The sequence below is a fragment of the Somniosus microcephalus genome, chromosome 19 (genome assembly GCF_052327205.1).
Source record: "Somniosus microcephalus isolate GS21.2 chromosome 19, FLI_Smic_1.0, whole genome shotgun sequence".
NCBI lineage: Eukaryota > Metazoa > Chordata > Chondrichthyes > Squaliformes > Somniosidae > Somniosus > Somniosus microcephalus.
In genome coordinates this window covers 24,078,022-24,094,192 of record NC_141005.1, presented here as the reverse complement: position 1 = coordinate 24,094,192, position 16,171 = coordinate 24,078,022, and the positions used below count along the sequence as shown (strand labels likewise).

The window sequence follows — 16,171 nt, the reverse complement described above, 5'->3', positions numbered from 1 at the left end:
AGCCTCCTGTGTTCCAAAGAAAACAACCCCAGCCTATCCAATCTTTCCTCATAACTAAAATTCCCCAGCCCAGGCAACATCCTCGGAAATCTCCTCTGCACCTTCTCTAGTGCAATCGCATCCTTCTTGTAATGTGGTGACCAGAACTGCACGCGGCACTCTAGCTGCGGCCTAACTAGTGTTTTATACAGTTGAAGCATAACCTCCCCGCTCTTATATTCTACGCCTCGGCTAATAAAGGCAAGTATCCCGTATGCCTGCTTAACCACTTTATCTACCTGTCCTGCTACCTTCAGGGATCTGTGGACATGCACTCCAAGGTCCCGCTGATCCTCTGCATTTCTCAGTGTCCTACCATTTATTGTGTATTCCAACTGAATTCCATTTGCCACTGTTCTGCCCACTAGACGAGTCCATTGATATCTTCCTGCAGTCTACAGCATTCTGTTTCATTATTAACCACACGGCCAATTTTTGTATCATCTGCAAACTTCTTAATCATACTTCCTACATTCAAATCCAAATCATTGATATATACCAGAAAAAGCAAAGGGCCCAGTACTGAGTCGGTGCAGGCTCGATGGGCCGAAATGGCCTCTATCTGCACTGTGGGGTTTCTGTGATTCTGTGAGCCCTGCGGAACCCCACTGGAAACAGCCTTCCGGTCACAAAAACACCCTTCGACCATTACCCTTTGTTTCCTGCCTCTGAGCCAATTTTGGATCCAACTTGCCACTTTGCCTTGGATCCCATGGGCTTTTACTTTCGTGACCAATCTGGCATGCGGGACCTTATCAAAAGCCTTGCTAAAATCCATATAGACTACATCAAAGGCACTACCCTCATCGACCCTCCTTGTTACCTCCTCGAAAAATTGAATTGCGTTAGTCAGACACGACCTTCCGTTAAGAAATCCATGCTGACTGTCCCTGATTAATCCGTGTCTTTCTAAATGAAGATTTCTCCTGTCCCTCAGAACTTTTTCCAATAATTTTCCCACCACCGAGGTTAGGCTGACTGGCCTGTAATTATGCGGTCTATCCCTCTCTCCCTTTTGAAAGAACGGTAGCACGTTAGCAGTCCTCCAGTGGTCGGGCACCACACCTGTAGCCAGAGAGGATTGTAAAATGATGGTGAGAGCCTGTGCTATTTGGTGTCTTACTTCTCTTAAGAGTGTGGGATAGATTTGATGCGGGCCTGGGTATTTGTCCAGTTTGAAAGATGCTACAGCCCTTAAGACTTGGTGTTTGAGCATGTTTATTTGATGTAATATTTGAATAGAAGGCAATGAAGGGTTGGGCTTGTAGTTTGTTTGTGTGGGAGGCAGAGCAGCAAGAAGAGGTGGAGGGGGGGTGGGGGGGTTGCGGGAGGAGTAAAACTTGTAAATGTAAATTGAGTGTTGAATACTTGTATGAATGTGTAGAAGAAGAGAAAAAAATGGGCGACAGCTTTAAGTAAAGAGAAAGCCAGCCAGCATATGCCTACGGCCATACTAGTCTGAATACACCCGATCGCGTCTGATCTCGGAAGCTAAGCAGAGTCAGGCCTGGTTAGTACTTGGATGGGAGACCGCCTGGGAACACCAGGTGCAGTAGGCTTTTGCTGCCGCCACAGGCTGCTCAACGTTTTGCACACACACGCGCACACACTGCTCTTAATCAATCAACATCCTTTTTGCTGCTCTCTCTCTCTCTCTCTCTCTCGCTTTCCTTTGACCATTTCTTCGCTGCACATTCTCCTGCTGCTACACAAATGCAAGGGGCTCCAGACACAGGGCCGAAATAAGCAGAAGAAGAAAATAAGATAGCCAAAATACACACACTGGCGGAGGGCCACCAGGACACAGCAGCAGAGAGGAGAGACAAGGTGCATAGAAAACTCGGAGGGACAAACAGCAACAGAACAAAGAATAATGTGGAAAGAGCAGCAGTTAAATTCAGGAAAAAAGCAAAGCCAACTAGCATGCTGTTGAAATGCATGTGTGTTAATGCGAGGAGTGTTACAAATAAGATTGACGAGTTGCAGGCGCAAGTTGCCACATGGGGTTATGCAATAGTAGCTATAACGGAGACCTGGCTTCAAAATGGGCGGAATTGGAAACTAAACAATCCTGGCTACAATGTAATAACATTTGTAGAAGTCGTGTGGGCAGATGTCACATGATCAGGCAGAATCATAGAAATTTACAGCACAGAAGGAGGCCATTCGGCCCATCTTGTCCGTGCCAGCCGACAAAGAGCAATCCACCCAAATCCCACTTTACAGCACTTGGTCCGTAGCCTTGTAGGTTACGGCAGTTCAAGTGCATATCCAAGTACTTTTTAAACGTGATGAGGGTTTCTGCCTCTACCACCCTTTCAGGCAGTGCATTCCAGACCCCCACCATTCACTGGGTGAAAAAATGTCTCCTCAAATTCCCTGTAAACCTCCTACCAATTACTTGAAATCTATTATTGACCCTTCTGCTAAGGGAAATAGGTCCTTCCTATCCACTCTATCTCGGCCCCTCATAATTTTACACACCTCAATTAGGTCTCGCCTCAGCCTCCTGTGTTCCAAAGAAAACAACCCCAGCCTATCCAATCTTTCCTCATAACTAAAATTCCCCAGCCCAGGCAACATCCTCGGAAATCTCCTCTGCACCTTCTCTAGTGCAATCGCATCCTTCTTGTAATGTGGTGACCAGAACTGCACGCGGCACTCTAGCTGCGGCCTAACTAGTGTTTTATACAGTTGAAGCATAACCTCCCCGCTCTTATATTCTACGCCTCGGCTAATAAAGGCAAGTATCCCGTATGCCTGCTTAACCACTTTATCTACCTGTCCTGCTACCTTCAGGGATCTGTGGACATGCACTCCAAGGTCCCGCTGATCCTCTGCATTTCTCAGTGTCCTACCATTTATTGTGTATTCCAACTGAATTCCATTTGCCACTGTTCTGCCCACTAGACGAGTCCATTGATATCTTCCTGCAGTCTACAGCATTCTGTTTCATTATTAACCACACGGCCAATTTTTGTATCATCTGCAAACTTCTTAATCATACTTCCTACATTCAAATCCAAATCATTGATATATACCAGAAAAAGCAAAGGGCCCAGTACTGAGTCGGTGCAGGCTCGATGGGCCGAAATGGCCTCTATCTGCACTGTGGGGTTTCTGTGATTCTGTGAGCCCTGCGGAACCCCACTGGAAACAGCCTTCCGGTCACAAAAACACCCTTCGACCATTACCCTTTGTTTCCTGCCTCTGAGCCAATTTTGGATCCAACTTGCCACTTTGCCTTGGATCCCATGGGCTTTTACTTTCGTGACCAATCTGGCATGCGGGACCTTATCAAAAGCCTTGCTAAAATCCATATAGACTACATCAAAGGCACTACCCTCATCGACCCTCCTTGTTACCTCCTCGAAAAATTGAATTGCGTTAGTCAGACACGACCTTCCGTTAAGAAATCCATGCTGACTGTCCCTGATTAATCCGTGTCTTTCTAAATGAAGATTTCTCCTGTCCCTCAGAACTTTTTCCAATAATTTTCCCACCACCGAGGTTAGGCTGACTGGCCTGTAATTATGCGGTCTATCCCTCTCTCCCTTTTGAAAGAACGGTAGCACGTTAGCAGTCCTCCAGTGGTCGGGCACCACACCTGTAGCCAGAGAGGATTGTAAAATGATGGTGAGAGCCTGTGCTATTTGGTGTCTTACTTCTCTTAAGAGTGTGGGATAGATTTGATGCGGGCCTGGGTATTTGTCCAGTTTGAAAGATGCTACAGCCCTTAAGACTTGGTGTTTGAGCATGTTTATTTGATGTAATATTTGAATAGAAGGCAATGAAGGGTTGGGCTTGTAGTTTGTTTGTGTGGGAGGCAGAGCAGCAAGAAGAGGTGGAGGGGGGGTGGGGGGGTTGCGGGAGGAGTAAAACTTGTAAATGTAAATTGAGTGTTGAATACTTGTATGAATGTGTAGAAGAAGAGAAAAAAATGGGCGACAGCTTTAAGTAAAGAGAAAGCCAGCCAGCATATGCCTACGGCCATACTAGTCTGAATACGCCCGATCTCGTCTGATCTCGGAAGCTAAGCAGAGTCAGGCCTGGTTAGTACTTGGATGGGAGACCGCCTGGGAACACCAGGTGCAGTAGGCTTTTGCTGCCGCCACAGGCTGCTCAACGTTTTGCACACACACGCGCACACACTGCTCTTAATCAATCAACATCCTTTTTGCTGCTCTCTCTCTCTCTCTCTCTCTCTCGCTTTCCTTTGACCATTTCTTCGCTGCACATTCTCCTGCTGCTACACAAATGCAAGGGGCTCCAGACACAGGGCCGAAATAAGCAGAAGAAGAAAATAAGATAGCCAAAATACACACACTGGCGGAGGGCCACCAGGACACAGCAGCAGAGAGGAGAGACAAGGTGCATAGAAAACTCGGAGGGACAAACAGCAACAGAACAAAGAATAATGTGGAAAGAGCAGCAGTTAAATTCAGGAAAAAAGCAAAGCCAACTAGCATGCTGTTGAAATGCATGTGTGTTAATGCGAGGAGTGTTACAAATAAGATTGACGAGTTGCAGGCGCAAGTTGCCACATGGGGTTATGCAATAGTAGCTATAACGGAGACCTGGCTTCAAAATGGGCGGAATTGGAAACTAAACAATCCTGGCTACAATGTAATAACATTTGTAGAAGTCGTGTGGGCAGATGTCACATGATCAGGCAGAATCATAGAAATTTACAGCACAGAAGGAGGCCATTCGGCCCATCTTGTCCGTGCCAGCCGACAAAGAGCAATCCACCCAAATCCCACTTTACAGCACTTGGTCCGTAGCCTTGTAGGTTACGGCAGTTCAAGTGCATATCCAAGTACTTTTTAAACGTGATGAGGGTTTCTGCCTCTACCACCCTTTCAGGCAGTGCATTCCAGACCCCCACCATTCACTGGGTGAAAAAATGTCTCCTCAAATTCCCTGTAAACCTCCTACCAATTACTTGAAATCTATTATTGACCCTTCTGCTAAGGGAAATAGGTCCTTCCTATCCACTCTATCTCGGCCCCTCATAATTTTACACACCTCAATTAGGTCTCGCCTCAGCCTCCTGTGTTCCAAAGAAAACAACCCCAGCCTATCCAATCTTTCCTCATAACTAAAATTCCCCAGCCCAGGCAACATCCTCGGAAATCTCCTCTGCACCTTCTCTAGTGCAATCGCATCCTTCTTGTAATGTGGTGACCAGAACTGCACGCGGCACTCTAGCTGCGGCCTAACTAGTGTTTTATACAGTTGAAGCATAACCTCCCCGCTCTTATATTCTACGCCTCGGCTAATAAAGGCAAGTATCCCGTATGCCTGCTTAACCACTTTATCTACCTGTCCTGCTACCTTCAGGGATCTGTGGACATGCACTCCAAGGTCCCGCTGATCCTCTGCATTTCTCAGTGTCCTACCATTTATTGTGTATTCCAACTGAATTCCATTTGCCACTGTTCTGCCCACTAGACGAGTCCATTGATATCTTCCTGCAGTCTACAGCATTCTGTTTCATTATTAACCACACGGCCAATTTTTGTATCATCTGCAAACTTCTTAATCATACTTCCTACATTCAAATCCAAATCATTGATATATACCAGAAAAAGCAAAGGGCCCAGTACTGAGTCGGTGCAGGCTCGATGGGCCGAAATGGCCTCTATCTGCACTGTGGGGTTTCTGTGATTCTGTGAGCCCTGCGGAACCCCACTGGAAACAGCCTTCCGGTCACAAAAACACCCTTCGACCATTACCCTTTGTTTCCTGCCTCTGAGCCAATTTTGGATCCAACTTGCCACTTTGCCTTGGATCCCATGGGCTTTTACTTTCGTGACCAATCTGGCATGCGGGACCTTATCAAAAGCCTTGCTAAAATCCATATAGACTACATCAAAGGCACTACCCTCATCGACCCTCCTTGTTACCTCCTCGAAAAATTGAATTGCGTTAGTCAGACACGACCTTCCGTTAAGAAATCCATGCTGACTGTCCCTGATTAATCCGTGTCTTTCTAAATGAAGATTTCTCCTGTCCCTCAGAACTTTTTCCAATAATTTTCCCACCACCGAGGTTAGGCTGACTGGCCTGTAATTATGCGGTCTATCCCTCTCTCCCTTTTGAAAGAACGGTAGCACGTTAGCAGTCCTCCAGTGGTCGGGCACCACACCTGTAGCCAGAGAGGATTGTAAAATGATGGTGAGAGCCTGTGCTATTTGGTGTCTTACTTCTCTTAAGAGTGTGGGATAGATTTGATGCGGGCCTGGGTATTTGTCCAGTTTGAAAGATGCTACAGCCCTTAAGACTTGGTGTTTGAGCATGTTTATTTGATGTAATATTTGAATAGAAGGCAATGAAGGGTTGGGCTTGTAGTTTGTTTGTGTGGGAGGCAGAGCAGCAAGAAGAGGTGGAGGGGGGGTGGGGGGGTTGCGGGAGGAGTAAAACTTGTAAATGTAAATTGAGTGTTGAATACTTGTATGAATGTGTAGAAGAAGAGAAAAAAATGGGCGACAGCTTTAAGTAAAGAGAAAGCCAGCCAGCATATGCCTACGGCCATACTAGTCTGAATACGCCCGATCTCGTCTGATCTCGGAAGCTAAGCAGAGTCAGGCCTGGTTAGTACTTGGATGGGAGACCGCCTGGGAACACCAGGTGCAGTAGGCTTTTGCTGCCGCCACAGGCTGCTCAACGTTTTGCGCACACACTGCTCTTAATCAATCAACATCCTTTTTGCTGCTCTCTCTCTCTCTCTCTCTCTCGCTTTCCTTTGACCATTTCTTCGCTGCACATTCTCCTGCTGCTACACAAATGCAAGGGGCTCCAGACACAGGGCCGAAATAAGCAGAAGAAGAAAATAAGATAGCCAAAATACACACACTGGCGGAGGGCCACCAGGACACAGCAGCAGAGAGGAGAGACAAGGTGCATAGAAAACTCGGAGGGACAAACAGCAACAGAACAAAGAATAATGTGGAAAGAGCAGCAGTTAAATTCAGGAAAAAAGCAAAGCCAACTAGCATGCTGTTGAAATGCATGTGTGTTAATGCGAGGAGTGTTACAAATAAGATTGACGAGTTGCAGGCGCAAGTTGCCACATGGGGTTATGCAATAGTAGCTATAACGGAGACCTGGCTTCAAAATGGGCGGAATTGGAAACTAAACAATCCTGGCTACAATGTAATAACATTTGTAGAAGTCGTGTGGGCAGATGTCACATGATCAGGCAGAATCATAGAAATTTACAGCACAGAAGGAGGCCATTCGGCCCATCTTGTCCGTGCCAGCCGACAAAGAGCAATCCACCCAAATCCCACTTTACAGCACTTGGTCCGTAGCCTTGTAGGTTACGGCAGTTCAAGTGCATATCCAAGTACTTTTTAAACGTGATGAGGGTTTCTGCCTCTACCACCCTTTCAGGCAGTGCATTCCAGACCCCCACCATTCACTGGGTGAAAAAATGTCTCCTCAAATTCCCTGTAAACCTCCTACCAATTACTTGAAATCTATTATTGACCCTTCTGCTAAGGGAAATAGGTCCTTCCTATCCACTCTATCTCGGCCCCTCATAATTTTACACACCTCAATTAGGTCTCGCCTCAGCCTCCTGTGTTCCAAAGAAAACAACCCCAGCCTATCCAATCTTTCCTCATAACTAAAATTCCCCAGCCCAGGCAACATCCTCGGAAATCTCCTCTGCACCTTCTCTAGTGCAATCGCATCCTTCTTGTAATGTGGTGACCAGAACTGCACGCGGCACTCTAGCTGCGGCCTAACTAGTGTTTTATACAGTTGAAGCATAACCTCCCCGCTCTTATATTCTACGCCTCGGCTAATAAAGGCAAGTATCCCGTATGCCTGCTTAACCACTTTATCTACCTGTCCTGCTACCTTCAGGGATCTGTGGACATGCACTCCAAGGTCCCGCTGATCCTCTGCATTTCTCAGTGTCCTACCATTTATTGTGTATTCCAACTGAATTCCATTTGCCACTGTTCTGCCCACTAGACGAGTCCATTGATATCTTCCTGCAGTCTACAGCATTCTGTTTCATTATTAACCACACGGCCAATTTTTGTATCATCTGCAAACTTCTTAATCATACTTCCTACATTCAAATCCAAATCATTGATATATACCAGAAAAAGCAAAGGGCCCAGTACTGAGTCGGTGCAGGCTCGATGGGCCGAAATGGCCTCTATCTGCACTGTGGGGTTTCTGTGATTCTGTGAGCCCTGCGGAACCCCACTGGAAACAGCCTTCCGGTCACAAAAACACCCTTCGACCATTACCCTTTGTTTCCTGCCTCTGAGCCAATTTTGGATCCAACTTGCCACTTTGCCTTGGATCCCATGGGCTTTTACTTTCGTGACCAATCTGGCATGCGGGACCTTATCAAAAGCCTTGCTAAAATCCATATAGACTACATGAAAGGCACTACCCTCATCGACCCTCCTTGTTACCTCCTCGAAAAATTGAATTGCGTTAGTCAGACACGACCTTCCGTTAAGAAATCCATGCTGACTGTCCCTGATTAATCCGTGTCTTTCTAAATGAAGATTTCTCCTGTCCCTCAGAACTTTTTCCAATAATTTTCCCACCACCGAGGTTAGGCTGACTGGCCTGTAATTATGCGGTCTATCCCTCTCTCCCTTTTGAAAGAACGGTAGCACGTTAGCAGTCCTCCAGTGGTCGGGCACCACACCTGTAGCCAGAGAGGATTGTAAAATGATGGTGAGAGCCTGTGCTATTTGGTGTCTTACTTCTCTTAAGAGTGTGGGATAGATTTGATGCGGGCCTGGGTATTTGTCCAGTTTGAAAGATGCTACAGCCCTTAAGACTTGGTGTTTGAGCATGTTTATTTGATGTAATATTTGAATAGAAGGCAATGAAGGGTTGGGCTTGTAGTTTGTTTGTGTGGGAGGCAGAGCAGCAAGAAGAGGTGGAGGGGGGGTGGGGGGGTTGCGGGAGGAGTAAAACTTGTAAATGTAAATTGAGTGTTGAATACTTGTATGAATGTGTAGAAGAAGAGAAAAAAATGGGCGACAGCTTTAAGTAAAGAGAAAGCCAGCCAGCATATGCCTACGGCCATACTAGTCTGAATACGCCCGATCTCGTCTGATCTCGGAAGCTAAGCAGAGTCAGGCCTGGTTAGTACTTGGATGGGAGACCGCCTGGGAACACCAGGTGCAGTAGGCTTTTGCTGCCGCCACAGGCTGCTCAACGTTTTGCACACACACGCGCACACACTGCTCTTAATCAATCAACATCCTTTTTGCTGCTCTCTCTCTCTCTCTCTCTCGCTTTCCTTTGACCATTTCTTCGCTGCACATTCTCCTGCTGCTACACAAATGCAAGGGGCTCCAGACACAGGGCCGAAATAAGCAGAAGAAGAAAATAAGATAGCCAAAATACACACACTGGCGGAGGGCCACCAGGACACAGCAGCAGAGAGGAGAGACAAGGTGCATAGAAAACTCGGAGGGACAAACAGCAACAGAACAAAGAAGAATGTAGAAAGAGCAGCAGTTAAATTCAGGAAAAAAGCAAAGCCAACTAGCATGCTGTTGAAATGCATGTGTGTTAATGCGAGGAGTGTTACAAATAAGATTGACGAGTTGCAGGCGCAAGTTGCCACATGGGGTTATGCAATAGTAGCTATAACGGAGACCTGGCTTCAAAATGGGCGGAATTGGAAACTAAACAATCCTGGCTACAATGTAATAACATTTGTAGAAGTCGTGTGGGCAGATGTCACATGATCAGGCAGAATCATAGAAATTTACAGCACAGAAGGAGGCCATTCGGCCCATCTTGTCCGTGCCAGCCGACAAAGAGCAATCCACCCAAATCCCACTTTACAGCACTTGGTCCGTAGCCTTGTAGGTTACGGCAGTTCAAGTGCATATCCAAGTACTTTTTAAACGTGATGAGGGTTTCTGCCTCTACCACCCTTTCAGGCAGTGCATTCCAGACCCCCACCATTCACTGGGTGAAAAAATGTCTCCTCAAATTCCCTGTAAACCTCCTACCAATTACTTGAAATCTATTATTGACCCTTCTGCTAAGGGAAATAGGTCCTTCCTATCCACTCTATCTCGGCCCCTCATAATTTTACACACCTCAATTAGGTCTCGCCTCAGCCTCCTGTGTTCCAAAGAAAACAACCCCCGCCTATCCAATCTTTCCTCATAACTAAAATTCCCCAGCCCAGGCAACATCCTCGGAAATCTCCTCTGCACCTTCTCTAGTGCAATCGCATCCTTCTTGTAATGTGGTGACCAGAACTGCACGCGGCACTCTAGCTGCGGCCTAACTAGTGTTTTATACAGTTGAAGCATAACCTCCCCGCTCTTATATTCTACGCCTCGGCTAATAAAGGCAAGTATCCCGTATGCCTGCTTAACCACTTTATCTACCTGTCCTGCTACCTTCAGGGATCTGTGGACATGCACTCCAAGGTCCCGCTGATCCTCTGCATTTCTCAGTGTCCTACCATTTATTGTGTATTCCAACTGAATTCCATTTGCCACTGTTCTGCCCACTAGACGAGTCCATTGATATCTTCCTGCAGTCTACAGCATTCTGTTTCATTATTAACCACACGGCCAATTTTTGTATCATCTGCAAACTTCTTAATCATACTTCCTACATTCAAATCCAAATCATTGATATATACCAGAAAAAGCAAAGGGCCCAGTACTGAGTCGGTGCAGGCTCGATGGGCCGAAATGGCCTCTATCTGCACTGTGGGGTTTCTGTGATTCTGTGAGCCCTGCGGAACCCCACTGGAAACAGCCTTCCGGTCACAAAAACACCCTTCGACCATTACCCTTTGTTTCCTGCCTCTGAGCCAATTTTGGATCCAACTTGCCACTTTGCCTTGGATCCCATGGGCTTTTACTTTCGTGACCAATCTGGCATGCGGGACCTTATCAAAAGCCTTGCTAACATCCATATAGACTACATCAAAGGCACTACCCTCATCGACCCTCCTTGTTACCTCCTCGAAAAATTGAATTGCGTTAGTCAGACACGACCTTCCGTTAAGAAATCCATGCTGACTGTCCCTGATTAATCCGTGTCTTTCTAAATGAAGATTTCTCCTGTCCCTCAGAACTTTTTCCAATAATTTTCCCACCACCGAGGTTAGGCTGACTGGCCTGTAATTATGCGGTCTATCCCTCTCTCCCTTTTGAAAGAACGGTAGCACGTTAGCAGTCCTCCAGTGGTCGGGCACCACACCTGTAGCCAGAGAGGATTGTAAAATGATGGTGAGAGCCTGTGCTATTTGGTGTCTTACTTCTCTTAAGAGTGTGGGATAGATTTGATGCGGGCCTGGGTATTTGTCCAGTTTGAAAGATGCTACAGCCCTTAAGACTTGGTGTTTGAGCATGTTTATTTGATGTAATATTTGAATAGAAGGCAATGAAGGGTTGGGCTTGTAGTTTGTTTGTGTGGGAGGCAGAGCAGCAAGAAGAGGTGGAGGGGGGGTGGGGGGGTTGCGGGAGGAGTAAAACTTGTAAATGTAAATTGAGTGTTGAATACTTGTATGAATGTGTAGAAGAAGAGAAAAAAATGGGCGACAGCTTTAAGTAAAGAGAAAGCCAGCCAGCATATGCCTACGGCCATACTAGTCTGAATACGCCCGATCTCGTCTGATCTCGGAAGCTAAGCAGAGTCAGGCCTGGTTAGTACTTGGATGGGAGACCGCCTGGGAACACCAGGTGCAGTAGGCTTTTGCTGCCGCCACAGGCTGCTCAACGTTTTGCACACACACGCGCACACACTGCTCTTAATCAATCAACATCCTTTTTGCTGCTCTCTCTCTCTCTCTCTCTCTCGCTTTCCTTTGACCATTTCTTCGCTGCACATTCTCCTGCTGCTACACAAATGCAAGGGGCTCCAGACACAGGGCCGAAATAAGCAGAAGAAGAAAATAAGATAGCCAAAATACACACACTGGCGGAGGGCCACCAGGACACAGCAGCAGAGAGGAGAGACAAGGTGCATAGAAAACTCGGAGGGACAAACAGCAACAGAACAAAGAATAATGTGGAAAGAGCAGCAGTTAAATTCAGGAAAAAAGCAAAGCCAACTAGCATGCTGTTGAAATGCATGTGTGTTAATGCGAGGAGTGTTACAAATAAGATTGACGAGTTGCAGGCGCAAGTTGCCACATGGGGTTATGCAATAGTAGCTATAACGGAGACCTGGCTTCAAAATGGGCGGAATTGGAAACTAAACAATCCTGGCTACAATGTAATAACATTTGTAGAAGTCGTGTGGGCAGATGTCACATGATCAGGCAGAATCATAGAAATTTACAGCACAGAAGGAGGCCATTCGGCCCATCTTGTCCGTGCCAGCCGACAAAGAGCAATCCACCCAAATCCCACTTTACAGCACTTGGTCCGTAGCCTTGTAGGTTACGGCAGTTCAAGTGCATATCCAAGTACTTTTTAAACGTGATGAGGGTTTCTGCCTCTACCACCCTTTCAGGCAGTGCATTCCAGACCCCCACCATTCACTGGGTGAAAAAATGTCTCCTCAAATTCCCTGTAAACCTCCTACCAATTACTTGAAATCTATTATTGACCCTTCTGCTAAGGGAAATAGGTCCTTCCTATCCACTCTATCTCGGCCCCTCATAATTTTACACACCTCAATTAGGTCTCGCCTCAGCCTCCTGTGTTCCAAAGAAAACAACCCCAGCCTATCCAATCTTTCCTCATAACTAAAATTCCCCAGCCCAGGCAACATCCTCGGAAATCTCCTCTGCACCTTCTCTAGTGCAATCGCATCCTTCTTGTAATGTGGTGACCAGAACTGCACGCGGCACTCTAGCTGCGGCCTAACTAGTGTTTTATACAGTTGAAGCATAACCTCCCCGCTCTTATATTCTACGCCTCGGCTAATAAAGGCAAGTATCCCGTATGCCTGCTTAACCACTTTATCTACCTGTCCTGCTACCTTCAGGGATCTGTGGACATGCACTCCAAGGTCCCGCTGATCCTCTGCATTTCTCAGTGTCCTACCATTTATTGTGTATTCCAACTGAATTCCATTTGCCACTGTTCTGCCCACTAGACGAGTCCATTGATATCTTCCTGCAGTCTACAGCATTCTGTTTCATTATTAACCACACGGCCAATTTTTGTATCATCTGCAAACTTCTTAATCATACTTCCTACATTCAAATCCAAATCATTGATATATACCAGAAAAAGCAAAGGGCCCAGTACTGAGTCGGTGCAGGCTCGATGGGCCGAAATGGCCTCTATCTGCACTGTGGGGTTTCTGTGATTCTGTGAGCCCTGCGGAACCCCACTGGAAACAGCCTTCCGGTCACAAAAACACCCTTCGACCATTACCCTTTGTTTCCTGCCTCTGAGCCAATTTTGGATCCAACTTGCCACTTTGCCTTGGATCCCATGGGCTTTTACTTTCGTGACCAATCTGGCATGCGGGACCTTATCAAAAGCCTTGCTAAAATCCATACAGACTACATCAAAGGCACTACCCTCATCGACCCTCCTTGTTACCTCCTCGAAAAATTGAATTGCGTTAGTCAGACACGACCTTCCGTTAAGAAATCCATGCTGACTGTCCCTGATTAATCCGTGTCTTTCTAAATGAAGATTTCTCCTGTCCCTCAGAACTTTTTCCAATAATTTTCCCACCACCGAGGTTAGGCTGACTGGCCTGTAATTATGCGGTCTATCCCTCTCTCCCTTTTGAAAGAACGGTAGCACGTTAGCAGTCCTCCAGTGGTCGGGCACCACACCTGTAGCCAGAGAGGATTGTAAAATGATGGTGAGAGCCTGTGCTATTTGGTGTCTTACTTCTCTTAAGAGTGTGGGATAGATTTGATGCGGGCCTGGGTATTTGTCCAGTTTGAAAGATGCTACAGCCCTTAAGACTTGGTGTTTGAGCATGTTTATTTGATGTAATATTTGAATAGAAGGCAATGAAGGGTTGGGCTTGTAGTTTGTTTGTGTGGGAGGCAGAGCAGCAAGAAGAGGTGGAGGGGGGGTGGGGGGGTTGCGGGAGGAGTAAAACTTGTAAATGTAAATTGAGTGTTGAATACTTGTATGAATGTGTAGAAGAAGAGAAAAAAATGGGCGACAGCTTTAAGTAAAGAGAAAGCCAGCCAGCATATGCCTACGGCCATACTAGTCTGAATACGCCCGATCTCGTCTGATCTCGGAAGCTAAGTAGAGTCAGGCCTGGTTAGTACTTGGATGGGAGACCGCCTGGGAACACCAGGTGCAGTAGGCTTTTGCTGCCGCCACAGGCTGCTCAACGTTTTGCACACACACGCGCACACACTGCTCTTAATCAATCAACATCCTTTTTGCTGCTCTCTCTCTCTCTCTCTCTCGCTTTCCTTTGACCATTTCTTCGCTGCACATTCTCCTGCTGCTACACAAATGCAAGGGGCTCCAGACACAGGGCCGAAATAAGCAGAAGAAGAAAATAAGATAGCCAAAATACACACACTGGCGGAGGGCCACCAGGACACAGCAGCAGAGAGGAGAGACAAGGTGCATAGAAAACTCGGAGGGACAAACAGCAACAGAACAAAGAATAATGTAGAAAGAGCAGCAGTTAAATTCAGGAAAAAAGCAAAGCCAACTAGCATGCTGTTGAAATGCATGTGTGTTAATGCGAGGAGTGTTACAAATAAGATTGACGAGTTGCAGGCGCAAGTTGCCACATGGGGTTATGCAATAGTAGCTATAACGGAGACCTGGCTTCAAAATGGGCGGAATTGGAAACTAAACAATCCTGGCTACAATGTAATAACATTTGTAGAAGTCGTGTGGGCAGATGTCACATGATCAGGCAGAATCATAGAAATTTACAGCACAGAAGGAGGCCATTCGGCCCATCTTGTCCGTGCCAGCCGACAAAGAGCAATCCACCCAAATCCCACTTTACAGCACTTGGTCCGTAGCCTTGTAGGTTACGGCAGTTCAAGTGCATATCCAAGTACTTTTTAAACGTGATGAGGGTTTCTGCCTCTACCACCCTTTCAGGCAGTGCATTCCAGACCCCCACCATTCACTGGGTGAAAAAATGTCTCCTCAAATTCCCTGTAAACCTCCTACCAATTACTTGAAATCTATTATTGACCCTTCTGCTAAGGGAAATAGGTCCTTCCTATCCACTCTATCTCGGCCCCTCATAATTTTACACACCTCAATTAGGTCTCGCCTCAGCCTCCTGTGTTCCAAAGAAAACAACCCCAGCCTATCCAATCTTTCCTCATAACTAAAATTCCCCAGCCCAGGCAACATCCTCGGAAATCTCCTCTGCACCTTCTCTAGTGCAATCGCATCCTTCTTGTAATGTGGTGACCAGAACTGCACGCGGCACTCTAGCTGCGGCCTAACTAGTGTTTTATACAGTTGAAGCATAACCTCCCCGCTCTTATATTCTACGCCTCGGCTAATAAAGGCAAGTATCCCGTATGCCTGCTTAACCACTTTATCTACCTGTCCTGCTACCTTCAGGGATCTGTGGACATGCACTCCAAGGTCCCGCTGATCCTCTGCATTTCTCAGTGTCCTACCATTTATTGTGTATTCCAACTGAATTCCATTTGCCACTGTTCTGCCCACTAGATGAGTCCATTGATATCTTCCTGCAGTCTACAGCATTCTGTTTCATTATTAACCACACGGCCAATTTTTGTATCATCTGCAAACTTCTTAATCATACTTCCTACATTCAAATCCAAATCATTGATATATACCAGAAAAAGCAAAGGGCCCAGTACTGAGTCGGTGCAGGCTCGATGGGCCGAAATGGCCTCTATCTGCACTGTGGGGTTTCTGTGATTCTGTGAGCCCTGCGGAACCCCACTGGAAACAGCCTTCCGGTCACAAAAACACCCTTCGACCATTACCCTTTGTTTCCTGCCTCTGAGCCAATTTTGGATCCAACTTGCCACTTTGCCTTGGATCCCATGGGCTTTTACTTTCGTGACCAATCTGGCATGCGGGACCTTATCAAAAGCCTTGCTAAAATCCATATAGACTACATCAAAGGCACTACCCTCATCGACCCTCCTTGTTACCTCCTCGAAAAATTGAATTGCGTTAGTCAGACACGACCTTCCGTTAAGAAATCCATGCTGACTGTCCCT

At 46.5% G+C, this 16,171-nt stretch overlaps 6 non-coding genes across 6 annotated transcripts; all 6 read left to right on the top strand.

Annotated features, from left to right (window-relative positions):
• The first annotated feature begins 1,479 nt into the window (after window positions 1-1,479).
• Window positions 1,480-1,598, top strand: LOC147104203 (5S ribosomal RNA). The gene has a single exon (XR_015072592.1). It is a non-coding gene; the product is annotated as a 5S ribosomal RNA (ribosomal RNA).
• A 2,423-nt stretch (window positions 1,599-4,021) lies between these two features.
• On the top strand, window positions 4,022-4,140 carry LOC147104202 (5S ribosomal RNA). Its single transcript, XR_015072536.1, has one exon. It is a non-coding gene; the product is annotated as a 5S ribosomal RNA (ribosomal RNA).
• A 2,425-nt stretch (window positions 4,141-6,565) lies between these two features.
• LOC147104201 (5S ribosomal RNA) lies at window positions 6,566-6,684 on the top strand. The gene has a single exon (XR_015072535.1). It is a non-coding gene; the product is annotated as a 5S ribosomal RNA (ribosomal RNA).
• Window positions 6,685-9,097: 2,413 nt separating this feature from the next.
• LOC147104200 (5S ribosomal RNA) lies at window positions 9,098-9,216 on the top strand. Its single transcript, XR_015072534.1, has one exon. It is a non-coding gene; the product is annotated as a 5S ribosomal RNA (ribosomal RNA).
• A 2,421-nt stretch (window positions 9,217-11,637) lies between these two features.
• LOC147104199 (5S ribosomal RNA) lies at window positions 11,638-11,756 on the top strand. The gene has a single exon (XR_015072533.1). It is a non-coding gene; the product is annotated as a 5S ribosomal RNA (ribosomal RNA).
• A 2,423-nt stretch (window positions 11,757-14,179) lies between these two features.
• LOC147104198 (5S ribosomal RNA) lies at window positions 14,180-14,298 on the top strand. Its single transcript, XR_015072819.1, has one exon. It is a non-coding gene; the product is annotated as a 5S ribosomal RNA (ribosomal RNA).
• The last annotated feature ends 1,873 nt before the right edge of the window (window positions 14,299-16,171 follow it).